The sequence below is a fragment of the Macaca fascicularis genome, chromosome 20, assembly GCF_037993035.2.
Source record: "Macaca fascicularis isolate 582-1 chromosome 20, T2T-MFA8v1.1".
NCBI lineage: Eukaryota > Metazoa > Chordata > Mammalia > Primates > Cercopithecidae > Macaca > Macaca fascicularis.
In genome coordinates this window covers 82,074,736-82,102,232 of record NC_088394.1, presented here as the reverse complement: position 1 = coordinate 82,102,232, position 27,497 = coordinate 82,074,736, and the positions used below count along the sequence as shown (strand labels likewise).

The window sequence follows — 27,497 nt, the reverse complement described above, 5'->3', positions numbered from 1 at the left end:
CTGGCTTCCTCACCTGCGGAAAGGATGAGACTTGCCCAGCATTCACCCAGTGGGTGCCAGGCATAGTTTTAGGCACTGGGAATAAAGGGGTGAAGAAACAGAATTTTTAAATTTCTAAAGAAATCAGATTTTTAAAAATCCTGTGGTGATGGAAATGTTCTATACCGTGATTGTGGAGGATGATACAGGAGCCTACACATGTAATAAATTGCATAGAAACACACACACATGCACACACACACATCCCCCCCACCCCCGTAGGTAAAAAACAATAAACCGAGTAAAACGGGTGGATTTAGTCAACGTCGTTATCTTGGTTGTACCATTGTATAGTTCTACAAAATGTTGCAATTGGGGGAAACTAAATGACGGCTGCACTGTATCTCTCGTATTATGTCTTAGAACCGCCTGGGACTCTACAATGACCTCAATACAAATTTCAATTAAAACAACAAATAAATGCATCAAAACCTCTGCCATCCTGGAGCCCACATTCTGGTGGGGAACTTCCAAGGTAGACTCCAACAAGATGGCAAGTGTGGGGCCCCCACTTCACATCTCGTGTCGGGGGACAGTGGGAGATCAATAATGGCCATTATTAGCTACTTCGTGTCAGTCAGGGGCCTGCTCAACTGGAAATAAATGGCGGTTCAAACTGGGCTTTAAACTGAAGCTGGCATGATAAGGCAATCTTCCCAAAGGTGTGGCCCAGGTTGATGGAATGCCAGGAGGGGTAGCTATGCAGAGGAGGAAACCCCAGGGGTAGGTGGGGCGGGGCAGGGCTGAAGGGGCAACCCAGCAGGTAACTTGTGAAACAGAAATGTATTCTCCCACAGGTCTGGAGGCAGGACTCTGAAATCAAGGTGTGGGCAGGGCTGTGCTCCCTGTGGGGCTTCAGGGGAGAATCCTTCCTGCCTCTTCCAGCTTCCCGAGGTTCCAGGTGTTCCCTGGCTTGTGGCTTCATCCCTCCAATCTCTGCCTCTGTCTCCACACGGCTGCCTTCTCCGTGTCTCTCTGTGTCTGTGTTTGCTCCTCTTCTGTCTCTCTTGAGAGCACCTGTCATTGGATTTAGGGCCCACGCTAATCCAGGATGATCACATCGCAGATCTTTAATTACATCTACGCAGGCCCTTTTCCCCAAATCAAGTCACATTCACAGGTCCCAGGCTGGGCCATGGATGTGTCTTTTGCAGGAGCACCTTTCAATCCCCCACAGATGGTTCCAGGTGGTCCAGAGCCTGACAGGGCAGGAGAGCCTAGGGTATGGGTCTGGGAGGGGAGAGAGAGGCACCGGGGGACCCAGAAGGCAGCACTGGCATAGTCAGTCCCAGGAAAACAGTGATGATGACGATTATGACAACAGCCCGAGATGAAACACCTGGGCTCCAGCAGAGGCCAGCCTCGTCCCTCGACTCTCATTCCCTGAGAGGTGTGTCGCCACCTGCTTGGGTTCCCACTGTGGCCGGTTTTGATTCTCTGCCCAGTATTTGCTCCTTTAGATTGATTACCTCGTGTTATATAACCTGAGTGGCTACTAGCAGCAATCTGCAGTCTGCAACATCCAGAAAGCCTCTGTCAGCTTCAGGTATCAGAGTCAGCAGCCTGGGCCTACGGGAGGAAGAGCTTTCCCAGGCAGGACCCATGACATAATCTGGGAGTCCAGGGCTAGCTGAAAATGCAAAGCGCTTTGCTCAACTGTTACCCATTTTAGGATGGTGTCCACGGGGCATTAAACCCAGCACAGGCCTTTCTGAGTGCGGGCCCCTGAGTGCCCGTGTAGGCCACGTGTCTGTGGAGCTGGACTCATTCCCAGGTTACAGTGAGGCAGGCAGACCCAAGCCACACAGATGGGGCCGCTGAGTCCAGGCGACATGGGCGGGGTGGGGGGAGGTGGCCTCAGTCAAATGACATTCGTTTTTGATGAGGATTATGGGGTTGGCAGAAACAAGATGGTGAATGTGTCTCTGCGGGGGAAGGCTTGGCTCAAGCTGCAGGCTGACTTCCGATCCCCAGATGAAAATGAGTGAGTGTACATCCAGCTCTCCGCACACTTCAGGAAGGGAAGAATGGGCAGCGGGAGATCCCTCAGACGGGACGGGCTGGTGGTGGCCAGTCCCTCTGCTGTAGCCACGAGGAGCCCTGGGTGTCCTTCGATCCTGCAAGCCGGGGCTTAGCCCTCCTGCCAACCCTGCTCCAGCAGGCTGCCCCAGCAGGCTGTAGGGTCAGAACCCAGCACACATACCCCAGGGCAGACTCCTCACCCTTGGCCTGCACTCTGTTTTCCAGCCAGAATCTCTGAGAGCTTCTATCCTGCATCCCAGCCACCACATGTGCTTAGCAGAGCCAGTGACTGGGGTCTGAGCGTCCCCTCTCTGTGGGAGGAAGCTGAGCATAGCAGGTAAGCAAGCACATGCTGGTGGGAGCTGGACTGCCTGGGTTCAAATCCCAGCTCCGCCACTTGCCGATCAGGGGGTGCTGGTCTGCAGTGGGCTCTCTACTTTCCCTGAGCCTCGAGTTCCCCAGTTGCAAAATGGGGATATGGCCCCACCAGGGATGCTGTGAGTGCCGCTGCATTTCGGGCATTCAGAACTGTGCCTGGGGTACCCACTGGTCCTTCTTATTGAAAGGTTGAGACATATGGAAGGTGAAATGGGGCCTTTACTCAAATGTTCCTGTCCATTCGGCAACGTCCTCGCAGTTGGCTGAATGATACCCCTTCTGCCAGACATCCATGTTCCGAGCCACAGAACCCGTGAATATGTTGCCTGATGTGGCCAAGGGGACTTTGCAGGTGGGACTCAGTTAAGGACTTTGAGAGGGGAGAGTATCCCAGATGATCCGGGTGTGTCCAAGGTAATCTCAGGGTGCTTACTGGCGGCAGAGGGAGGTGTGGCAATGGAAGCTGTTCAGAGACACCAGCTCTGAAGATGGAGGAGGCGCCAAGAGCTGAGGAATGTGGGTGGCCTTTGGAAGCCGGAGAAGGCAAGGAACAGATTCTCCTCTGGAACCTCCAGAAGGAACCAGCCCTCCAGACACCTTGATTCTAGCCGAGGGAGGCGCATGTCAGACTTCAGACCCCCAGAGCTGTAAGAGAGTGAGTCTGTGTTGTTTTAAGGCACTAAGCTTGCGGTCATTTGTCATGGCAGCCTAGGAAACTAATGAACTCATAAAGTGGAAGAAGGTTTCCCAATCTTGCTTAACCATGATTAACTGCTGATTGTTGGTCACTTACCAGGGCCAGGCCGCAGAGGACCTTACAGAGGTTATCTCACTCCATTGCCCCAACGGCCCCAGGACACGGGTGCTATAATCAGCATGTGCAGCCGAGCAAACAGCCTTTGCGAGGCCACGCAGCCTGCCTGAGGCCACCCAGCCGTGAGAGGCAAGGGAGCAATTCGAATCCAGGACCCTGTGGCTCCCAAGTCTATGCTCTTTCCACTTTACCAAGCTCCTTCGGTTTCAGGGGATCAGACAGGACCCACTGAGCAAAGCACCCCAACATGCCAGGCCGACCATGGCTTTCCTTGCTTTTCAAACCCACGTGGAAAGGAAATCCAATCTGTCTGTTCCTGACTCATTTACACACAGTTCATCGAAATGTTCTTCAGCGCGAGTCATCTGAAACCCAAAACGCCTAATGAGCTATTTTTCCTTTGAACCAGGAAGCCAATCCTGCCAGCTCCGGACAGAACTGAAACTTGGAAAGGTCCAAATTCTGTTCCCAAATTAGAAGTGAGGAAGTTCGCTGAGATCTCCACACGGCAGAGTGTAATTAGGACCAGGCTATCTGTCTCCAGTGGGGTCAGGGCCTGGGGCCGGCCCTGGAGCAGGCAGAGCTTCAGGAAGACCATGGCTGGCTCTTCTCCACAACCCCTCCCTGCAGCGGACAACTGGGAGAGGCGTGGAGGGGTGTGCTGGCGTCACAAACAAAATAGGAATAATAGATGACGACTACAGGACACCTGCTCTGGCCAGCACAATCCTTAAGAACTTTACGTGAACTGCACGTCGGCTTCCTCATTATCCCATTTTACAGATGAGGAAACTGACGTCACACACAGATTGATTAAAAGACTTGCCCAAGATGACACAGCCGGAAACCCTGGGCCGGGGTCCTCCAACTGCCGGGCACACTGAGCTCCCCAGAGCACTTGTCAAAGTGCCGCTTCTGACTCAGCAGGTCTGGGGCAGGGCCTGAGACTCTGCATTTCCCACGGGCTCCCAGGGCACACCTGTGCTGCTGGTGTGGGGACCTTACTTCCCAGTCAACAGGTTAGGGCAGAGCTTTTCCACCCAGGCTGCTCTTTAGAATCCCCAGGGATAATACAAAAGAACAAACAAAACAACAGCTCGGATGGCCAGGACTCTGCCAGACCAATGTAGTCAAAGTGTCTGGGGTGGGGAGCAGACATGCATGTTTTAAAGCTACCCAGGTGATTCTGACCTGCACCCTGGGAAGAATCGCCATTCCAGGTCAACAAACCCAGGTCTTTTCCTCCACGTAGAAGCATTCACTCCCGCAGAGAGCCGCCTCTCCTTAGCAAGGAGCCAGCTGAGCTGGCACGTCCAGGAAGCATTTGCAGGCCGCACCATGCATGCTTGCAGTGGAGCTCAGGCCATGCGCCTCTGTGCCTCTGGTCCTTGCCTATGAAATGGGGAGAACAAGGCAGGGAGCTAATAGGGCCATTGGGAGGAGTAAGGAGTTAATCTAAGTGAAATTCTTCAAAGGACACCTGGCTCATGGCAAGCCTGTCAGTGTCAGCTGTTCTAGCCACTGGGTATTAACTGGGCACTCCCCTGCTAACACGGCCCCAGCACTCCATAAGAATCTGCAACTGCTTGTGAATGAATGAGGCCCGGGTTCAAGAAGCAATGAATGAATGGATTCATGAATGAAGGGTAGCCATCTGAGGCAGGACGCATCCCTGGGCTCCTTCCTGGCTCCCCATTTGGACATCTCCCTAACAGCAGGAATCAGCTTGAGCCTTTGCCTAAACTAAACAGCCCCCTCTCCTGAGCCCCACCCTCACGCAAATCCACACTCACTCCCACAGCCCCAGCACACATATGTGTTTATTTTCTTTGCCGTTCACACTTCTCCTTTTACGGTCCCTTCCACTCTGATCCTAAAGGCTTGTCTGATTTTGTACAGAGCTCAAAGCATAGCACTGAAGACACACACCTGGTCTTCCTGCGGTAGGTCAGTGGGTGAAATGGAGAGGCTGTCCAACACTGAGCATCCTAGGGGATATTTCCCGAGTGTCCACCATGCTGGGAGCCATGGAGAGGCACAAAAAAGGAAAAGGTGTGTATGAAGTTCACTCTGCAAGGAGGCAGCAATGTGGTGTAGAGGAAGGAGCCGTGGTCTGTGTGGTGTAGGGGGAGGAGCCACGGTCTGTGTGGTGTAAGGGAGGGGGCCACAGTCTGTGTGGTATGGAGGAAGGGGCCATGGTCTGTGTAGTGTAGGGGAAGGGGCCATCGTCTGTGTAGTATATAGGAAGGAGCCATGGTCTGTGTGGTGTAGGTGAAGGGGCCACAGTCTGTGTGGTGGGGGAGGGTCCACGGTCTGTGTGGTGGGGGAGGGTCCACGGTCTGTGTGGTGTGGAGGAGGGAGCCATGGTCTGTGTGGTATGGAGGAAGGAACCATGGTCTGTGTGGTGTGGAGGAAGAAACCATGGTCTGTGTGGTGTAGGGGAAGGAGCCACGGTCTGTGTGATGTGAAGAAGGGGCCACAATCTGTGTGGTATTGAGGAAGTAGCCACAGTCTGTGTAGTGTGGAGGAAGGAGCTACAGTCTGTGGTGTAAGGGAAGGGGCCACAGTCTGTGTGGTGTGGGGGAAGGGACCACGGTCTGTGTGGTGTTGGGGAATGAGCCATGGTCTATGTGGTGTGAGGAAGCGGCCATGGTCTGTTTGGTGTGGAGGAAGGAGCCATGGTCTGTGTGGTGTGGAGGAAGAAACCATGGTCTGTGTGGTGTAGGGGAAGGAGCCACGGTCTGTGTGATGTGAAGAAGGGGCCACAATCTGTGTGGTATTGAGGAAGTAGCCACAGTCTGTGTAGTGTGGAGGAAGGAGCTACAGTCTGTGGTGTAAGGGAAGGGGCCACAGTCTGTGTGGTGTGGGGGAAGGGACCACGGTCTGTGTGGTGTTGGGGAATGAGCCATGGTCTATGTGGTGTGAGGAAGCGGCCATGGTCTGTTTGGTGTGGAGGAAGGAGCCATGGTCTGTGTGGTGTAGGGGAAGGGACCACGGTCTGTGTGGTGTTGGGGAATGAGCCATGGTCTATGTGGTGTGAGGAAGCGGCCATGGTCTGTTTGGTGTGGAGGAAGGAGCCATGGTCTGTGTGGTGTGGAGGAAGGAGCCATGGTCTGTGTGATGTAGGGGAAGGGGCCATGGTCTGTGTGGTGTGGGAGAAGGCGCCATGATCTATGTGGTGTGGAGGAAGAAGCTATGGTCTATATGGTGGTGTAGAAGAAGGAGGTGTGGTCTATATAGTGTAGAGAAAGGAGACCATGGCCTACATGGTAGAAAAGTAGGATCAAATGATCTAGGGCTGCACTATCTGGGCTGAAAACCTGGGTACCATCATTCACTAAGAGTGTAAGCGTAGTTCACATGTGTGTTAGTTACATGCTATAAAAGTGCCTGGCACAAAGCTGATTTCTCAGTCACCCAATAGCTCACACCTCTGTCCAGGCCATTATCACGGGACATTTACTTGGTTATATATTTGTCTGCTCTTCTAAATAAAAGCAATGCATATTCTTATTGCTGAAACCTGTCACACATCTTAACTATACACAGATTGATTCTTAAGTTAATCCCTCCCCCAAATGTGTAACATTTTAAAGATATGGAAATAGAAAAGATAACATCAAGGACCTAACTAATCTCCACCTTTGCACACTGTCTCATCTCAGGAAGTCACTGTCTGGGGCCAGCTAAGGATCCATACTATGCAGAAACCATACCCAGGACTTCAGGCTGAACCCAAACCCTCCTTGCCCAGCCCAGGAAAAACGTAGTGGCTGCCAAACAAAATAGGAAGTCCCGCCCCAGGAAGTTCCACCCCAGGAAGTCCTGGCACAGGAAGTCCCACCCTTAGAGGTGGGCCTTTCCCTGTAGGCTTATGCTGTCCAATATGGCAGCTCCTCTCCCCACGTGGCTGCTGAGGGCTTGAGATGTGCCTGATTTGAACTGTGAGATGTGCTGTAAATGTAAAACACCTAACCAATTTTGAACAATTATCAAATCACAATTTAAAAAAGAATTTAAATATATCAATAATTTGTATGTTAATTATAGGTTCAGGTGATACATTTTGGATATATTTGCTTAAAATATTTAAAAAGTTAACTTCTGTTTTTTTTTGATCTCACAACAATCCTGCGCAGTTAACATCTCCTCACCATTTTCTTGGACAGATGTGAGACGGGCCCCAGGCCACAGCTTGTTGGGAATTGGATAGTCCAGAACCTGGCCTCTGTAGGTGGTTTCACTGTCATCCTTGAAAGTCCATCTTCCTGGACTCCTCTCCAGGGCTCCTTGCATTTTAAAACTGGGGCTGCCAAGGCCTTAAGGCGCACCTAGCTTTTGCATCCTCTGAGTATCTGGACTTCTAGAGGGAACACCTGGCTGTGATCCCATAAGCCTGAGGGAGCTGCAGGACAACTGGGAAAGCAGAAACAGACTGCCTTCCCTACCCCACAGCCCTCCTGCCCTGAGCCTTCCCTCCCGACCTCCCGCTGCCCTGTGGTCCCCCATCCCTCCAAGCCCCTCACTGTGCAGGCCCCTTGTCCTGAGCCCTCTGCTCCTCTTCACTGCCCAGGAAGAGCAGGGCTCCGTGGAAGTGAAGAGGCTGCCATGTCACTTCGGTTGAGTGCTGTTTCCATTAGGGCAACTGTTGACAGGAACGTGTCACATCAGAAGATGGATGCTGGTTTTGTCCCATGAGTCCTAAGACCTCAGTGCCAGAGGTGGCCCTGAAAGGCCTTTTTTCAGTAAATTACTGCGTTTATTTAGTCCTTGAAGGGTTGTGTACAGACTCCGCCTGGCTGAGGAGGTGGCTGCAGCCACTTACTCCTGGACGGCTATTGATTCTGGGTGAGACTGTCCCTGGACTCACTACACTTTCCACCAGAGGCAACGTCAGAGCCAACCTGGCTCAAATCCCCCACCTTTTGGCATTTCCTTAAGCATTAGAAGCTCATTTTGCTATTCTTTTCAGTCTTCATTAGATATAACTTCATTGGCACATTTCGACTTAGTTACAGCAGCATGGTGTGCTAAAGACAACACCACCATGGAGGTCTGTAAGCTCCCAAATCAGGGAACCACTCACAGCCCCCTTACACCCTTGCACTTTCTGAGTGAGACCTGAAAGCCATTCTTTGCAGAGTGCCCGCTATGTTCCTAGTGCTGTGCTAAGGAAAGCCCTTCAACTAGGATTTAGTAGCCCCATTTAGAAACTGAGATGAGGAGAGGCAGAGAGACCCCCAGGAATGGCGGCATCAGAACTTGGAGGGGGACTGTAGTTCCATGACCCTGTGTAGGCTGCTGATTACATAATTAGTAGGATTCACCACCGTTTCCTGCAGGGCCACACATTGATTTTCACATTGATCGTCAGGGCTTCACCTCTCGAGAGATGCTATTAAAATAAGCCTAGGCTGGAGTAACTGGAACCCTCCCACACTGCTGGGGGGAATGCAAGATGGTGCAGCCGCTGTGGAAAACACCTGGCTGATCCTCAAAAAGTGAAGCCTAGAACGACCATTGAAAACAGGTACTCATGCACAACTGTACACAAATATTCTTAGCAGCCTAGCCATGACAGCCAAAAAGTAGAAATAACTCAGTGTCCATCAGTTGTGAATGGATAGACAAAATATGGTCTATCCACATGATGGAATATTATTCAGCAATAAAAGGAAAGTAATTCTGATACATGCTATAACATGAACAAAGCGATTATGTGAAGTAAAAGAAGCCAGACACAAAAACATTCCATATTTTATGATTCCATTCATATGAAATGTCTGGAATAGACGAATCTGTGGAGACAGAGTAGGAGAGCTGGGGGCTGGGGAGAGGTGGGAGAATGAGGGATGGCATCTCATGAGCTCAGGGTTTCCTTCTGGGGTAATGGAAATGTCTTGGAACTCGACAGAGGTGGTGATTGCACACAGTGTGAATGTACTAAATGCCACTGAACTGTTCACTTTAAAATGGTTGATGTTATGGTAATGTTAATTTCACCTCAATAAATAAAATATTAGAAATGAGCCTGGAGCTGCAGAAAGCCAGAGGCCCGGGGCCGTGGGTTAAGACCCTGAGACTGCAGATTCCCTATGTGATATGGGGCAGGAGGGCTCAGCACCACCTACCGGCCATTCTTGTGTTGTCTTCATTTTTTCACAGAGTAGGACCCTTGTCTCTTCCTCCCAATGTGGCCCAGGGACAGTTTAGACAAATCAGCGCAGCGGGCGGGCACTGAGCCTCTGATTTTGGGCAAAACCACCAACTTCACAAACATCCAACCCACTGAAGCCAAGAGCTCCTCAGCCCCTCCTGAGACCATGTGGGCTCTGCAGACAACTCCCCAGGCCCCAGAAGGTTCTCCGCTGCAACAGAGAGGAGCTCTCCTTATCCTAAGTTTCTTTCAACCGCATCAGGAGAGTTTGTAAGCCATTTCCCCACGTGCAAGTCTCAGCAGAGGGCATCTCTCATGCCTCTTCTCCTGCCTCCCAGTGCCCCCTGCAGCAAATTCTCAACAGGCAGCAAAGACTGATAACTGTCCAGAGAGGTGGTCCCAGCGCCCATGCCTGAACTCTCCAGAGGGAATTGCATGCTTGTATAGAAAGATCGCCAGTTTCTCCTGCGTTTTTATAAAACCCAGTAGTTTCTCTCCCACTGCCTTGTTAATGAATTTGGGACTCCCTTTGTGGACCGGGTTCAAGACGAAGGTGTTAAGAAGTGAAGCTGGGTGACTGGAAAGCCCTACTTTTTAAATCCCCCCCACCGCACCCCCACACACAAAGCGTTGTTAAAGTCATAATCCTTGGCGTTGCCAAAGGCGTAGAGAGATGAGTGGCTGCCTGCCTTGCTTATATGGAGTGACCTTACAGCCTCTCTAAGGATGATGTGGAAGTTCCTGCCAGGAGCTTGGAACCTTGATGTGAAACTTCCATCTGTCACTCCTTTCATGTGAACACCTGTATCTGCAACTTATAGAAAGAAATCGACAGGCAGGTTCACACAGATTTATGTGTAAGAATTTACATTTGCATCATTAGTTATAAAGGTGAATATTTGGCAACAATCTAAGTGCCCGACAATAGGAGATGGCTGAAATAAGCATGACATGAGCTACCAGGGAGACACCAAGCTGATGTCCTCACTGTGCTTTTGTCTTGGCTTTTCTGCTCGTGGGCAGAATCACCTTCCTTCTCTGGACTTTATCTTCCTCATTTTTTACAACAGAAATATATCCCCAGGTTCTAGGGGCTAAGTGGCCTTGGTTTTTCCAGAACTGCTAGGGGCCTCATATATATATATATGTATTTCTTAAATAATAAAGAAAAGGAAACCTTGCATAAAAGAGGTTCTAAAATTATATATAAAATAATTCAAACTGTGTTTAAAATGTACATAGGGAGAAACAGACAGAGAGAAATAAAATATAGCAAAATGCATAAAGCAGTTAATCCCAGGATGGCAGGGTCATATTGATTAATAAATTACTCCTTAAACATTTTTATTTTTAAAAAACTTTCTATAATGAATATTTTGTTTTGTAAGAAACATGATACCTTTACAATTGAAAGCAACATGTTTGTTTTTAAACCTCTGCCCCTTGTAAAGTAAAACAGTTATAAAGGAAAATGGTACACCTTAGATAATCGCACCTCGCACTTTCTAGGTTGAAACATCGCATGTGGAGATGCATCATTCCAGGAGGCATGAGTGGGTTGTGGAAAATGGTCTTGGTCTCATTTTGTGGGTCAGGAGACCAGGTACTAGGGGCCAAGCAGCCTTGGTTTTACTAGAACTGCTTCAGGTCTCACCTGGGAAATGGGGATGAAATGTCTCCCTTGAGGCTGTGATGTCACCAGGGTCATGGCTGTGGGTATTGCCCAAGCTCTGGGGAGAAGCCATGCACTTGGGCACAGCAGAGAATGGACAGCAGCCCCTGCCCATCCTGGGTGGCACAGGTTCGCTGGTTGGTCCACCTGGAAGGAGGAGAGCCCTGGGCTCTGGGTCCCACCCTTCCCTCACCTGGCCAATTACAGCTGTGCCTGGGCCAGCTTGTGGCCACCTTCAGCTGAGTGAGTGCCTGATGAGTGCTCTGGCACTGACCTCCTCTCTCTGGGCCTTGGTTTTTCCCACTGTAAAGTGAGAAGATCTCTAGGTCAGTGTTTCCGAAACCTCATCATTCAAGTTCTGCTAACCTGTCAACATTTTTGCTGCATCTCTTTGCTATCCTGTGCTTATCTACTTAATTTTCTTTAAGTAAATTCACTTTAATTTTTAATTTATTTATAAACATAGGTGATACCTATTATCCTTTTTTTTTTTTTTTTTTTTTTTGAGGCAGGGTCTTGCTCTGCTGCCTAGTCTGGAGTGCAGAGGCGTGATCATGGCTCACTGCCTCCACCTCCCAGGCTCAAGCAATCCTCCTCCCTCAACCTCCTGAGTAACTAGGACTACAGGTGCAGGCCACCATGCTTGGCTAATTTTTTGACTTTTTTGTAGAGACGAAGTCCTTCTATGTTGCCCAGATTGGCCTCGAACTCCTGGGCTCAAGCAATCCTCCCATCTCAGCTTCTCAAAGTGTTGGGATTACAGGTGTGAGCCACCGCACCCAGCATCATTTGCTTTTTAAAAAAATTTCATTTAATAAATATTTTTTTTTCAACTTTTTAGACGCAGCAGGTATATGTGCAAGTTTGTTTCCTGGGAATATTGCATGATGCTGAGGTTTAGGGTTTGAATGGTCCTTTCACCCAGGTACTGAGCATCATACTCAAGAGTTAAGTTTCTCAGCCCTTGGCCGCCTCTTTCCCTAGTACACAGTTCCTATTGTTGCCGTCTTTCTGTTCATGAGTACCCCATGTATTTCTTTTTAAAAGGAAACTTTCCATGACAATCGTAAATGGGAAAGGAACACCCACCAATATAACCGTACAAATTATATTCGGTGAAAACAAAATAACGTTATTGAATTCTAGTGATACTGTAGATTGATGAATTTCCACTCCGAAGGCCTTGGCTTTTATGTTTTGTTTTGTTTTGTTTTAGAGAGATGCAGGTCTCGCTCTGTTGCCCAGGCTTGTCTTGAACTCCTGGGCTCAAGTGATCCTCTCAGTCCTCCTACCTCAGCCTCCCAAAATACTGGGATTACAGGTGTGAACCACCACAGCTGGCCTGCTTTTTCTTAAAAGGAAAAGGCAGCCCCTGCTAGAAAGGTGTAAGATAGAACAGCATTGAAGGAACACTTTCTCCTTGATGTAATCAGAAAGCTGGCAAGACTGGGAGAAATGATGTACTCGCTTCCGAAGAGATGTATTGACTCCCTGTCCTGTACCTTGTGGGCTCCCAGCTGTTCTCCTGAATCCCAGCAGGCTTCCCAGGCTGAAGGCCTACTTGGTTTTCATTAGGCCCCAGAACAATGGAGGGTGTTAAGCTGTTTATTATTTCAAGTCAGCAGAATTAGGGAAGACTTTGTGCATGGTGCTTAAACCTATGCCACCCTCTAGAAATCCAGCCTCCTTCAAGAGATGCAAATTGTTCTCAAATCTCTTATTAGCAATACTCTTAACTGTTGAAAGATTACAGGCCATTAAGAGGTTTGAGAAAGCACAGAGGCCCCTGAGAGCTGTGACAGAGGGCTGGAGACACCGAGGGGGGTTTTCCTGGGCACTTGGGGTGAATGTGTAGCTCACTGTGCAAACGCCGCCAGATGCTGTGTGATGAACACTGGACACCTCACATGGCCTCGTCCTCACCACCACCCTGCCCATGGGGAGTGTTAAGCCTGTTGTACAGATTTTTCAGTGGAGCTCAGAAAGGCGGAGTTATTCTCTAAGAAAACTCATTCATTCATCCATTTAAAAATATTTACGAAAGCCTCCTATGTCAGCCATGGTTCTGGGCACTGGAGATAGGACGGTGAAGCTGTTACAATGGGTAGTCAGGTATGAGGTGGGCAGGAGAGGGCTCCCCCACACACATCAGGAGTGTCAGACAACCATCAGCTGATGGTCAGGTGGATGTTACTGTCGCGCTAAAGTAATAATTGGCCACAGCTAGTGCCCGGGAACGGGCCCTCTCCTAGCAGATAGAAAACACCTGAAACTGGTGATCAGCAACTTCCCAGTAAGATCTCAGGAGTTAGAAGTAACACAAGACCGACCGGGCGCGGTGGCTCATACCTGTAATCCCAGCACCTTGGGAGGTTGCGGCGGGTGGATAATGTGGTCAGGAGATTGAGACCATCTCTGGCTAACACAGTGAAACCCCATCTCTACTAAAAATACAAAAAAATTAGCCAGGCGTGGTGGCGGGCACCTGTGGTCCCAGCTACTTGGGAGACTGAGGCAGGGGAATGGTGTGAACCTGGGAGGTGGAGCTTGCAGTGAGCTGAGATTGCGCCACTGCACTCCAACCTGGGGGACAGAGCAAGACTCTGTCTCAAAAAAAAAAAAAAAAAAAAGAAGTAATGCAAGACCCGGAAGTACGCCAACATAGACCCGGAAGTACACCAACATAGACCCGGAAGTACGCCAACATCGAAAGCTCCAGGTCAAAAAGTCAAGCTGTGCACTTGATCTCTCAAGTCACCCACTTGCCCCTCTTCCAAGGGTACTCTCTTTCCTTCCTTTCATTCTTGCTCTAAAGCTTTCTAATACACTTTTACTCCTGCTTTAAAACTGGCCTTGGTCTCTCCTTGTGCTTTATGCCCCTCCATCAAATTCTTCCTTCTGAGGAGGCAAGAATTGAGATTGCTGCAGACCTGTCTGGATACGGACTCTCCACCATTAATAGACCCTAACAGGCAAAAACTAGCCGCCTAATGGAACCTGCATTCTCATGGGGGAGGGCATATATCAGAGATTCAGAGTGGGGTCAGATGGTGCAGAAAATACCTACAAAGGCCGGGCGCGGTGGCTCAAGCCTGTAATCCCAGCACTTTGGGAGGCCGAGACGGGCGGATCACGAGGTCAGGAGATCGAGACCATCCTGGCTAACATGGTGAAACCCCGTCTCTACTAAAAAATACAAAAAACTAGCCAGGCGAGGTGGCGGGTGCCTGTAGTCCCAGCTACTCCGGAGGCTGAGGCAGGAGAATGGCATGAACCCGGGAGGCGGAGCTTGCAGTGAGCTGAGATCGCACCACTGCACTCCAGCCTGGGCGACAGAGCGAGACTCCGTCTCAAAAAAAAAAAAAAAAAAAAAAAAAAAAAAAAAAAACCTGCAAATACGAGGTATAAGGTGGAAGGCACAGGTCCGAACAGCATCGTCTACGCCTCACCTAGCTCTCGGTCCTTTTTCAACATTTCTCCTGAATATGCTCTACACATATTAAACCCACGAGTGGGTTGCATCAAGGCCAGCATCCTGGTGGTGACACTGCACTGTGGTAGGAAAGATGTTACCAACGGGGGAAACTGGATGAAGAGTACAGAGATCTCTCCGTGTTACTCCTCACACCTGCCTAGGAATCTACCATTATCTCAACATAAAACTTTGTTTTTTAATTAAAAAAAAAAAAATCTTTGACCAAAACCAAACTAATAACAATGACTCCCATCTGTCAAGTGCCTGGAGAGGCTGATGGTTAACAAACAGCCCTGGAGCCAGACCACCTGGGTTCAGATCTCAGTTCCACCTGTGGCCTTGGTCGAACGACAGCACTGCCCTGGGCCTCGGGGCTGACATCTGACAAATGGGTTTGTGGTGGTGACCACCTCCTTCGGTTGGTGTGAGGAGGAGATGTTTGTGAGCAAGGACCCCATTTGTGCTGTTTGGTTTTTATCGTTATAACTTTGTGGAGGGTTCTGGAAGGCTCTGTACTGACCTTTTATAAGCCTCAAACATTATCTCAGGCAATCCCCACAGCCACACTTCAGAGGCAGGTTGAGGCCCACTTCACAGTTGAGGAGACAGGGGCACCTAGAACTCAGGTTGAGCGGTGGGTCTGTGGGACCTGGAGGCTGCTGGCGGAAGGGAGGGGGCTGAAGGGCACCTCCTGGATGGGGGTTGCTACATCCCAGTTCTGCCCAGCCCTGGAGAGGCAGGACCCTGCCCTGGCCACACAGGCTGCAGGGATGCTGGCTTTGGGGCCGGGCTCCGTGCAAACCATCATCTCCCCCGAGGAAAAGCACCGAGGCACTGTGTCCTCTGGGGTGTCTGGGATTCAGAGACTCCCCAATGCTTTGCAGAGCTAGGGGCCCATGTGTCCTCCCGCCATCTTAGAGAGAAGCTGGAGCTGCAAGTCCACCTCATTCCCAGAATCCAAAAGACAGAGGGCCTCCCTCACCAGCTGGGGTCCTACATCTTTTCTAAGCCTGCTCCAATTTTTGTTTGGTTGCCATGTTTTTGGCTCAAGCCTCATGTGTTGTCCCAGCAAAAATTGGTTTGATATTTCCAGAAAGATTTCTTCTCTTCCCCGAGAACAAACAGACCCGAGCTCCACACAATTCACACCCTCAGGGCTCAGGAACCAGAAAGAATAGAGGAGGAAATCGGTGTTGGAGGCCTGGGCGGGTGCACAAGGGAGAGAGATGCAGCGGGCGCCACATCACGGGGCCACCCCACAGCAGGCGCTGCTAATCCAAGCTATGGAAGAGGAAACTCCGGCCTCAGAAAGGAAAAGTGACTCCCAGAGCAGCAGAACTGGCTGGGGTTGTGGCTCTGAGGACACCACTTAAGAAACTCTCTTAAATAATCATCATGTTTTCCAATTTAATAATAATACCCTCCTCTCTTCTCAGCACCACTGCCCTGCAGAGGTCAGGGGCCGAATCTGAGCTCTGGTACTTACTAGCTGTATGCCTTGGGGCAAGTCTTCTGGGCCTCACTTACCCCATCTGTAAAATGGGCACAAAAAATACCTGCCCCATAGGGTAGTGGACACAGTGAAATAGATTCACTGACGTGAGGCTCCTGAAATGGTGCCTGACTCACTAGATATTCTCTCTCTCTCTCTCTTTCTCTCTCTCTCTCTCTCCCTCTCTCTCCATATATGTATATGTTAGCTGTCATTAAAGAGGTTTGTGATTTACAGAAAAGTAAGTGGGCCAATGTAGCATTGTAAATACTTATAACAAATAACTGGAATTCATCTTCATTCAAGAAGATTTGAATTCTTCCCAGAAGGCTTTTAAGTTTTCTCTTTGGTTTTGTCTTACTGTGTTTACTAAGGAAGGGAGATCCCCATGCTGATGAAGGGGAGCGTTCCTGAGGTGGCTTTTGGGCCAGTCCTGTGCATGCTCTCGGTTTGGACAGCGAGGCCCTGGGGCTAGGGTAGAGACCAGCACAAGATAGCCGTGTTGCTTTCCTTCAGACCCAACCCACAAACAAAGGGACAGAACAGACGTGGGCATCCTGGAAACCTCTCCCAAAGCTGAGAGCGTTTCTGCTTCACGAAGAACCAGTCCAAAGCGCCCCCACCCAGCTCGCGCCGCCTCCCGGGTGTCAAGTAGGCTGCAGTGGTGCTTTCCTCGCAGGCTGCTGTGGCCCTTGGACCAAGGTGAGCCCCCACCCTGGCAGGGCACCCTTAGGGAGCAGGAATTAAAGACAAAGAAACAAAACCTCAGAAGTCTCCAGTTCATTACATGGAAGTGTATTTCCTAAGTTTGAATCTAGAAGTTTAGGCTTGGGGCGGTTCTCAATCCCTGGCTGTGCACAGAATTACCTGGGAGCTGGTAAAAATAAATACATAATAAATAAAGCAGTCACATGCCCTCAGGGTCTTCTAAGTCCCTGGGGGGCATCTGTGCGGTAAAACTCTCTAGGGAATGAGAACTGCTGGGCCTAGGATGGGAGCCTTGGGCTAGGGACAGCAGGAGACAAAGGTCTCTGCAGCAGAAGTGAGCGCCAGTGACAGGAGAATGGGGCAGATCCCTGCCACCTCCCTCAGCCACCCACCCAGCCTCTCCTCGTCCCTACACTTCCCGGAGAGCGCTGCCTGTCTCCCACTCCCCTGACCCTGCCTCATCTTCTCAGCTCCGCCTGGCTATTAACAGCACCAGGACTTCTCCCCTCTCCCCGGGTCTCTAGCCCCAAAGCGTTTTCAACTCCACCTCTTTCTTATCTGCCTGCCCAGAACCCCATCTTCACCTCCTTCATCTCCCTCTTTCTGGTTTCCCTTCCTGGTGTCCCAGGCCAGCAACATACTGAGTCCTGCAGCCATGACCTTCCGCATCTCAGCTTCTCTCCTTTGATGCTCAAGAGGTGTAAAGAACAAACAAGCTTCTCTGGGCTCTTATTGATTAATTGAGGCAGCACTCAGGCCCTTCTCAAGCCTGGCCTCCAGCTCTGGCCTCCAGGCCCTGGGAGGGGCATTAAACACACGGTCCACCCACCCTGGCTTCAGACGTTCATACCTTCTGTCCTCACTCACTTGCCACTACACCTTCCCCTCTGGCCTCATAAGGGCATTCAAAGTAAATCACAAGTAAATCACGGAAGGAATCCTGAGGCTGTTTTCTTTGGATGTGGATATGGAAATTCAGCTAGAAGTTGGGGGAACCAGAACTTAGCCTGGGGACTGGCAATTCTCTCCAGAGCCCTTGGAGCCACCAGGTGCCAGGCGTGGCTGCTCAACCCCTAGGCTTTCAGTGTCTTTCTTCAGGGCCACTGTCCCTCCGGGCAGTATGCACAGTGGTCACGAGCCTCACTAAGAAGCGGGACTGGGACACCTCTGGAGGTTAACAGAGCAGAGGTGACATGCGGAATGCACTTGGAATACACCTGGCCCTAGCGAGCGCTCCACAGTGGCCTCAGCCCCTATGCACCGTTCTCTGCGGCGCTTTAAAGTCCGTCCGCAGCGTGATCTCATGTGCTGCCCTCACCGCCGGCCGGTAGGACTTACAGGAAGGAATCAGGCCGAACCTCTGGAGTGGGTCCGGACTGAAGAATAAACTGCTCTTCTATCTGTGTTGTGGGGAGGAGAGGCAATTTCCTGGAGGGCCCTGGGAGAGGTTCAGTGTTAGGAATGAATCTGTAGAATCTTCTGTGTGATTTGGAGATGAGAAGTGACTGGCAGTTGCAGGCAGATCAGTCAGGGGAGGGCTGTTGGGCTGTGTGCCTTGTTGGGTTTGCACATTCTGAGGTTATTTGACAAAGAAAACAATGAAGAAGTGAATAAAAATATCCAGTTGTGTTTCTGAAGCACTTTTATTCTAAGACCACTTTCAGGGATGAAGGAGGAAAGACATAGTTATCTGCTTGCCCCAGCTCTCACAGCCGGACGCTGCGGCTCGGGTAAGATCTTAAGCAGTTTTCTTAAGGTCTGGCTTTGAGCTTCTGCCCAGCTCCATTCCTCTGTGTCAGAAGAGTTTAATGAGTAAGAGGGTGGTCGCTGAGAGATGCAAAGAGTCTCAGGAGAAAACGCATCCCAGAAATAAAGGCAAGCCCATGGTCACACAGAAAATAGGAATAAATGCTCAGTCTCCCACCTCCCTAACCTCCAAAAAGACCATAAACCCCAGCTCAGAACTGGCTTGCAAGGCATTGACGCATTGCAGGGGGGAAGGCAAATATCTCCTCAGCTAACGAATGTGGGGAAGGGGAGGGATTTTATATTCCAAATGATTTTTTTTTCTTTTGAACATAGACATCTGGTGTCCTATAAATAAAATTCAAAATGTAAATACTGTAAAGCCCATTAGAGAGTGGTTTTAGGTTTGGTGGGAGCACGGGTCAGTTGCTAACCCACTGCACTGTGGTGGGAAAACATCACCCCACACGTGGGTGTTCTCGGCTCCAGCAAGCCGCCCGCGTCACTGCAACAGCCGGGCTGCACTTCGTCTTATGAATAAACATTAAAACACGGGTCAATTGTCTTATATTTATTATGTTGCACGAACAGTTTTAAATAGCTACCTAAAAACCTTTCTGCTTTCATTTTATACATTGGGGAAAAAAACACCTTGTGAAGGGAGAAGACCGCACTTCTTAAAAGGACCCAAATTCCTGTGCTCACCAATGAAGCCTCGGGACATGCGCTCGGCCAGATTTTAATATCAGGTTTAAAATGCTCTTCCAAAGACATTTTCTGTTTGAAACATATTAAACAAGCTTTATTTAATAATGCTCAATTTGACTTTTCCAATTTAAATATGTGCTCTGATCAGCAACCATTTGATCCCGGTTTCATTCCAGGCTGAAGAATAATTTCTCTTGGTTGTTTTTCTTTGGTTCTGGGTTGATCTTGGGGCCGAGTGGCTGCTCTCGAGTTCCCTACATTTCTCGAGTCTGTACTGTGAGTGGAAAGATACAGGGCCATAAAAAGCCTCTCCCAAAGCTGCTGTATAACGTTTACATTGTGTGTCCTCACATCTGTCTGGCTGAAGACAAAAGATATCATTTAAAAGACTCCTCCTAACTGGATAATTATACGGAGAGATTTTATTTTTTAAAGTAGAGCATCCGAATGCAAAGAAATTCCCCAGGAGGTGTTCTTTTTCTAGATATATTCTGCTGTCTACCCTCTGCTTTTCCCCTATTCGGGGATTTTTATAAGAATTGTTTACACCAAATGGTCATCCATCAGCGGTCAAGGATTTTAAGACAGCAGCAAGAAGAGGGAGAGTTATTTTAACATTTTAGTTCAATGTGTTTTACAAGAGGGAATGCCATTGTAGATCCCACTAACCTTAGGAACATTTCAGATCGATCTTTCAGTTCCCGTCATTACTATTCTGATTTTACTAGCATGCTACTTAAAAAGCAGACCTTGAATTTTGGTTTTATCTTCTCACGCCACCTTCAGAAAATAGCCACCATGAAGCCCGTGACCCTGGTCCCCCTCTCGAGGTATCGTAAGGCCATTCATAACGGCATAAATGCCTGACAACACTCCCGGATACCAGCCCGGGGTAAGTCAGACGGTGGTGAGGGTGGGAGAAACGCTGTCGGTTATCCGTGCACCCTCTCTACAGGGACTGTGATCCCAGCCTGGGAGGAGGGGTCTTTTGCTGTGAAAGGAGCATTTATTAGCGCAGGGCCAGCGCCTGGTTTATGGACCCCGGCCGGGTGGGAGGATGCCACCCCACCCCGCCTGCAGCCTGTGTCCTGGCCTGAAGTGTTTACCGTCAGGGTGATTTACACCATCCAGGTGTTCATTTGGGAAGCATCTCGGCTCTGAGCTGACGCAGCGATTGCAGCGGGTTTGCAGACTGGAGAGTTTTTCTATTCATCAGGGTCCAGGGGCCAAAAAGACAGTTTTCGTAAATGCTGGCCCAAAGCAGCCTCCTCTCCTGTGATTCCACAAAGGAAGGCTGAGTGACCATGTTAGCCAAGCTCCCCAGTGCCCTGTCCATGTTGGAGAAATGGCCCCTTAGTGCAGTTGCCCTGCTCTCTCACGGATCCTCTCATCAGATCAGTTCCTCCCGGCAGTCCCTGTCCTCCGGGCTTTGGTGGCCGTGTGGATGCTAAGCCGGGCTTTCCTTCTGCTCCTTTAGCACCCTGGGGCTTTCAAAAGGGTCTTGCTCAGCAGATTCTTTTCTTAATGGAATTTGGGGTTCTCAGACGAGCCTGGAGTGATGGCGATTGCTCAATTTCTCCCCAGCCCCACAGATCAGCCTCTGCTGGGTGCTTCCATTTTAAGGGATGCATTTTCCAGGAGCCGCTTTCTCGAGATAACCGCTCTATTATTTTTGCTCATTTTTCAGCGCAGGTGATGGTGTTATTGTTTTGTCACTGGGTTTCCACGGGGAGTCCCTGAGACCTATGCCTGGCATAATTTGAATGCCAAATTAAAACATGCCCCCAGACACTAAAAATGGCCTTCTTGTTTGATTTAAAAAAAAAAAAATTTAAAATTTGTTTTATCATATCTGTCTCATCTCCATTTAAAGGAGTTTGGACATTTATTAACATACCCATTTTTACACTTGTACTAATCTTTTCTCCAGCCACTTCTGGTACTCTGATGAAAAAACAAGAAAATGTATTTTTTGCCTCACAGAACTCTTTCTACACACACACACACACACACACACGCACACACACACACATGCACACACACACACACACACATGCACACACACACGAGAGTGAGGGGAGGATTCTTGTAGTGAAGTAGAAGATGATTCTTTGTCTATGTTTAATTTTTGCAAATAATGTTTTGCTAATCCTGAAAGTAACTTTTTTACTGATCCTGAAAATACTGATGCTGAAATTTTAAGAGCTCATTTCATCTTAGCTGGTTTTCTCTGCCTGACGAAATTCTCCCAGAATAGTTTTTTTGCACTCTTGCAAGATGGGTAAACATAAAGCATTTGGTCAAACACAGGTGGGTTAAAAAGGGGGAACCATTTGATCCAGTTTTAGCAAATAATATATTATTCCTTCTGCTTCGAACTCTACATTTAAAATAGTCTTTTACGCCAATGATTTGAATACTAACAAATGCACCTAAAAAGCATCCAAACTTCCCGTCTGTGCTCTTTTCTCCCTGGACTATACATACGTAAACCTCTCCAACAGAGTGAAAATAGCATTGATTTGCCACACTAAACAGGGAAGCCTTTGCACCAGCAACAACTGTTTAAAATTACTGGTCCTGGGATGACGGAAAAAATGGCAGAAATAAAATAAAATTTTTCATTTCCAAGCATCAAGTTGAAGCCCTTTGAAGCGATCATCGGCTCCCTGGGAAATGCTTTTTCTGTGTCACCTGGCACAGCCAAACATTAAAAAGAAACGTGGAAAACATCACACTGACCCAAAGAAAATTGAAAGAAAAGTACTGGAGACCACTTCTCACCCTTGCTATAGACAGAATAAGTATATGCGTTTGTGAACCTCAACTGTTCATCTAAATGTGTTGCTTCAACAGATGTCCACTCGTGGATACAGACACATGAAAATACACGAGACCATGCTCTATTTTAAAGAATTGTGGGCGTGTTGAATACTCAAACCCATCGCACAGCACCAGGGCAGCTAAGAGCACAACAGAATGAAACCACCAGAATCATTTATTTTAACCTCTACTGGAGCTGTCTCCAAAAAGCAGGTGACTATTGAAAGTGCTTTTTTCTGTTTTTTTTGTTTTTTTTTTTTTTTTAATTCTAAATAACAAGAGAGATAAAAATTAATGTCATTCTATGGGGTCTGAACATTAAAAGGTACGAGAGAGTTAGCCAGGGCCTGCTAAATGGCTAAACAGATTAGTAGCCTTACTCTTCAACATATAAACATCTGAAACCCGTTTCCTGTTTAAGAAAAAAAAAAAGTCTAGGTGGATGACCTCGGGCACTTTTTTTTTTATTAACAAAAGTGAATTGTACATCATGGTGGAAAAAAAAATGGTCCACACTTGGTGGTCTTTCTACAGTCTGTATATGGGAGACAGAGAAAAAAATACAAAAATAAACGTTACCTTCTCACTTGCAGGGTGGGCAGTGCCATTTCTGCAGCCGTCCAGGGCTCTGGCAAATGTTAAGGCTGTCACTGCAGACAGAATCCCCATGGTCTGTCTGTGTGCCTCGATAGAGTCCGAAGAAAAACATTCCTCGCATTCCTGACGGTTGGTCCTATCTCCAGGCCTTGGACTCGGCCCGCAGGCTCGTGTCACCCCGTCAAACGGCCTAGGCCACGGCTAATCTAAACCCCTGCCCTCCCCAGCCGGCCCTGCGGCAGGGTGAAAACTGGGACCAATTTGCTGCCTAAACCCTGAGGATACAGCAAGTTGATTCTCGACCTTTAAGGACACCAGCTGCAATTTGTTCAGCCGAAAAGAGCTTAGCGGTTCTGGCACATTCTGACAAGATACATTTTATAGGGTTTGTGCTAAAATTTGATATTGGAAGTTGGGATTCCAATTTTATGCCTCCAGTGATAACAATAGCAGCTGGAACCTTTAAGAGATGTGTGTATGCCTTCTATCGAAGAGTTACATAATACAGCTATTTATGTCCAACACCTTATAAGGGAAAGATTTCGCCTAAATGCCAATATAACATATAATACTTTTTCATATTTAGATAGGATGAAAAAATCTACTATCAGTGCAGCATATAATTTTTGGTTTGGAGTATTAGATCTGTGGGGGCTTTCGACATTTTAAGTAAGCATCTCCTTGCTTTAATTTACGAATTCATCGAAGGGCCTTTTTACAATATTGTTTCTGTACAAAAGACAAATACCGATACCTGATTATTTGATTTTCCAAGTCCTTCTAATGAATGTACACAAAAGAAGGGCACAATTTCATGTTGTTTGATTTGACTTCTGTAATTCCCAGCATGCCATAAAGCCATTCAGTGATCCCTTATAAACCCAGGCTGCTTTTGTCTCCTGAAAATGGCTGTGGTTTTGGAGAGGAACTGGCTGACCAGAACCTTGATAATTCTGATGAAGGAAGAGATCCGCCGCTCAAGGAAGAAAGCCTTTCCCAGCAAAGAAATAGCAGTGCCCAGTTCAAGGCAGCATCTGCAGCTCGATTTCGGAGGGGCTTAAATCCCCTCCAGCTTCCCTGGTGATACCACAGCAAGCTTTCAGAGGAGGAATCCCACCACCAAATAGACAATGACTCCTGTTTACACCAGACGCTTAGGAGTGACCACACGTGGGCCTGCGAGGCGGGCTTGGCTGGAAAATCCCAGCTTCCCTCTTAGTTTTTCTGCTCAGATGGCAGAATCTAATTGAGATGAGAAGAGAACCCCAATTAGCAAAGCCAGGGGTTCGCCTGCACCCACGCATGTGCCGGTTCTGCCCCTTGCTTCAGTTTTCTTTGATGAATTGGACGGTGTGACCACGGGTTAATGAGAAAGCCCAGTTGGACAGTGGCACGCACGGTCATCTGGATGCTCTCTGCTCCTGCCCTGGCCCCTGAGTCTCCCACCATGGACCACAGCCCCTACTGAGGAACACAGAGGTCATGAGGGCCAAATGCAAACACCACTTCTCCTTGGGACCTGTTGGAACCAGGCGTCACCAACTTAAACTTGGCAAAACGCAAGTTCAATTTCTTTTATTCTGAAGTCACAACTTCAATGTAACAGCTCCTAGGCCAATACGATCTGAAAAAGAACTCACAACAGAGCTGACCCCTTCCCACTGTCTGAAAATTGCTTCAGCCTAAATGGAAGGCAATTTCCTTTTCTTTTATAGCAAGAGAACCGCTAAGCTTCACTTAGTGTTTTCCCCCAGTGTCACCACTAAATACCAGCACTTACAAAAAGATCCCTCGTTGTGTCAACTGCCACTCTGTCTAATATGTTGAATTTTAAGTATGTTGGCTACATGATTATTGTCAGAGAGAATCATGCTCCAGATAAGGACCAGAAAGTGCATCTAAAGACAGAATGAATATTTAGAATAAAACTGCGCTGGTCCAGACGTTTTTGCAGAGACTTAGATTTGAAACAATGGCTGTCTGTGTCCTGTGTCCCGTCCACTCAGTGACACTGATGCTGACTGTCATTATCTACATTTCACATCAGAGGAGATGGAGGGAGAGGAAGATTCAGTTTCACAAGGGGAGAACATAACAGATGAGGCTCGACAGTAAGTAATAATAATTGTATTAATAACCACCTTTATGGAGTTATTGCCAGATGCCGGTAGATTTCTACTCCTGTTATATCATCACATGTGGAAAGACTCATTTGACCCCCACAACAACCCAGGAGGAGGGACTATGATGAGTTTCATTTTGTAGATGAGGAAACTGAGGCAGAGAGCGGCCAGCCCACTGCTGAAGACCAGGCTGCTGGAGAGTGACAAAGTGTTAGCGCCAGGAGCCCAAGCCAGGCCGTCCACTGGAAGAGCTGGAAAAACAGGAGATAAACATCAGCAGTGAGAGCCCAGGTCACACTGCCCAGGATCACACCCTAGACTGCCACCTGGGTGAATGAACCATTCTGAGCCTTAGTTTGCGCTTCTGTAAACTGGGGAGAGCAATGGTCCCTACCTCACGGATTCTGTATTGGGATTGCATAAAATAGGGCCTGAAAAGTGCATGTCCCATTGGACATGCCCAGCAAACACGAAGTGCAGTGCATGTGGTCTGGTTTGGTCGCCCACCAGACCAAAATTCATTCCCCTCACTGACCAGGTCATGATTGCAAGGTTTGCTCCAGGAATCCATCTGAGAACTCTGTCCGTGTTCTCAAATGCCTGGATGGCAAGGTGGCTGAGGGCAGTATCGCGCAGTCCCCAGCAGCCAGGACTCAGCCCGGCTGACCTGTCCCCAGCCAGCAGAAGATGATCCACAGATGCCCACAGGAAAGGGATGCATTACCAGGTCCACCAGCCCTCCCAGGGAGGCCATGTGCAGAGCCCCACAGACAGCTCCAGGCCCCGCCGCCAAGTCTGTGTCCTATATACAATGTCATCTGAGGGTGGCACAGAACACCCGGCTGGCTTGCTGGCCACCCACCAGCCTTTCAGCCACCCTGGCTGCCCTCTGGTTTCTATTGTGTCTGTTAAAAGGCAGACCCCTCTGGATGCTTTCCTCCGCTCTTTTCAAAGTGCCTCCGCCCTCACCCTTCAAACATCAAGTTGATGGTTGTACCATGAGCCGCAGGAACAATAAACAGCCCTGAAGCCACTCCACTCCAGGCCTCGAGGCCCTCCCGACAGCCGGACGCCTGCTCTGCCACGGGGGCTGGGCAACACAAGTGGGGGGCTTGAGAGCTGGTTCAAATCCTGCGTCTGCCCCCTGCGAGCTGTGTTTGCTCAGACAAGTAGCTTGCCCTCTCTGGATCTAGTTTCCCTGTCCGCGAAAGCACAGCACACATGGGCAAAGTGCTGGCTTGCAATTCGCAGTAAATTACGGATTATCAGATCCCTATTTAACTCAGGCAACAAAAAGAAAATACTTGATTGTGTGGAGAGCAATAACTCTTAAAAATGGGGTGGCCACCCCATAATAAGAAAAGCTAGAAAAAAACAAACCACAGGACGCGGTGATTTGGCAGGATGATATACGGAGGAAATTCTGCCATCAGGAAACAGTATTGTCCGTAGGTTTTCTTCCTACCTTCTTCCTTTAATTGCTAAATAAAATCTTCAATCACTGAAAAATTACTGTAATATCAACAAACATGCTGTTCCCAGAGGCACCAGGGAATATACTCTTTAAATATATGGCACTTTAAATATATTCTTATATTTAAAGTATCTACACATTCATAATTAAAATATTAATGTTTTACAAATACAAAAAACTTGAAAAATAGAGTGGCAGGATTGTGGTTGAGTTCTTTTCTGTAATACATCTTTTATTAATGTCTTATGTTTTTTCTTCCTCAACTTTTTCTGTGAATTTCTTTCCATATACACGTAGTTGGAACCTCGGTGTGGCTTTATGTAAGTATTTTAAAGTGGTGAACAATATTCTAACACAAAACCGTCTTCCTCCCTATTCTTGGGCATTCATGTTGTTAAATTGATCTCTGTTCTAGAAATATTTCACCCGTAGAGCTTTTTACCATATTTTGGGTTATTTCATTGGCACCAATTCCCAGTAGTGATAAGAGTCGAAGGCTATCCACATCGGATGATCCTTGATAGACTTCAGTGTCACTTATTAAGGAGCCTCCCCTCGAGGACATAAAGAACCTACACTCAGGCAACACCCTATAGGTCAAAGTTCAGGGGAAATGACCCCACGGATGGGTCTTTGCCTCTGACTTGAATCTGCACGAACTTTTACTGGGAAGTGGAGTTTATGAAGATTTTTTTTAATTGTCACAAGTTCTTTGGGGAGAACAGCTTTATGGATGAGATTAGAATTAAGAGAATTGCTTACAGATAATACAGAGAAAACATGTCTGCTAATTAATTAACAACAAACCTTAAAAAAATAAAGGGAAATGCCAAATGGCCATATTAAAATAAAAACAGTCAGTCCCTGAGCAACATCATCTCTTAAAACCCCCGCACGTTCGCGGTTGAGGGAGGCTCATGGAGCCGAAATCACAGACTATGAAGGCTGTGAGGGGCTTTGGAATTCCTCCAGCCCAGCGGCACGCTCGGAGCCCCTGGGGATCTGACGAAAGGGCAGGTTCAGATTCAGCAAGTCTGGATGGGCCTGAGGGTCTCATCACTAACTAGCACCAGGGAGGCCAGAGTCGCTGGTCCCGGAACCACACGGGGTAGCCGGGGTTTAGAACAGAAAGGACACGGATTTCGTCTGTTTGGGGTAGTGGCTTCCTGAAGCCTTCTTTGAGAAGGATTTGCAACAACAGATGTTAACTTTTACTATACTTTAGAATCACCAGGGGAGGGTTTTTAAACACCTCCTACGTAGGTTACA

At 48.4% G+C, this 27,497-nt stretch overlaps 2 long non-coding RNA genes across 2 annotated transcripts in view; one reads left to right on the top strand and one right to left on the bottom strand.

The window, feature by feature from the left end:
• LOC135968708 (uncharacterized) overlaps positions 1 to 27,497 on the bottom strand; it is a 399,823-nt gene that overhangs the window by 157,580 nt on the left and 214,746 nt on the right. The window lies entirely within an intron of this gene.
• LOC123570457 (uncharacterized) lies at positions 19,963 to 26,486 on the top strand. Its single transcript, XR_006694634.3, has 3 exons — positions 19,963 to 20,103; positions 22,068 to 22,247; positions 22,628 to 26,486. It is a non-coding gene; the product is annotated as an uncharacterized lncRNA (long non-coding RNA).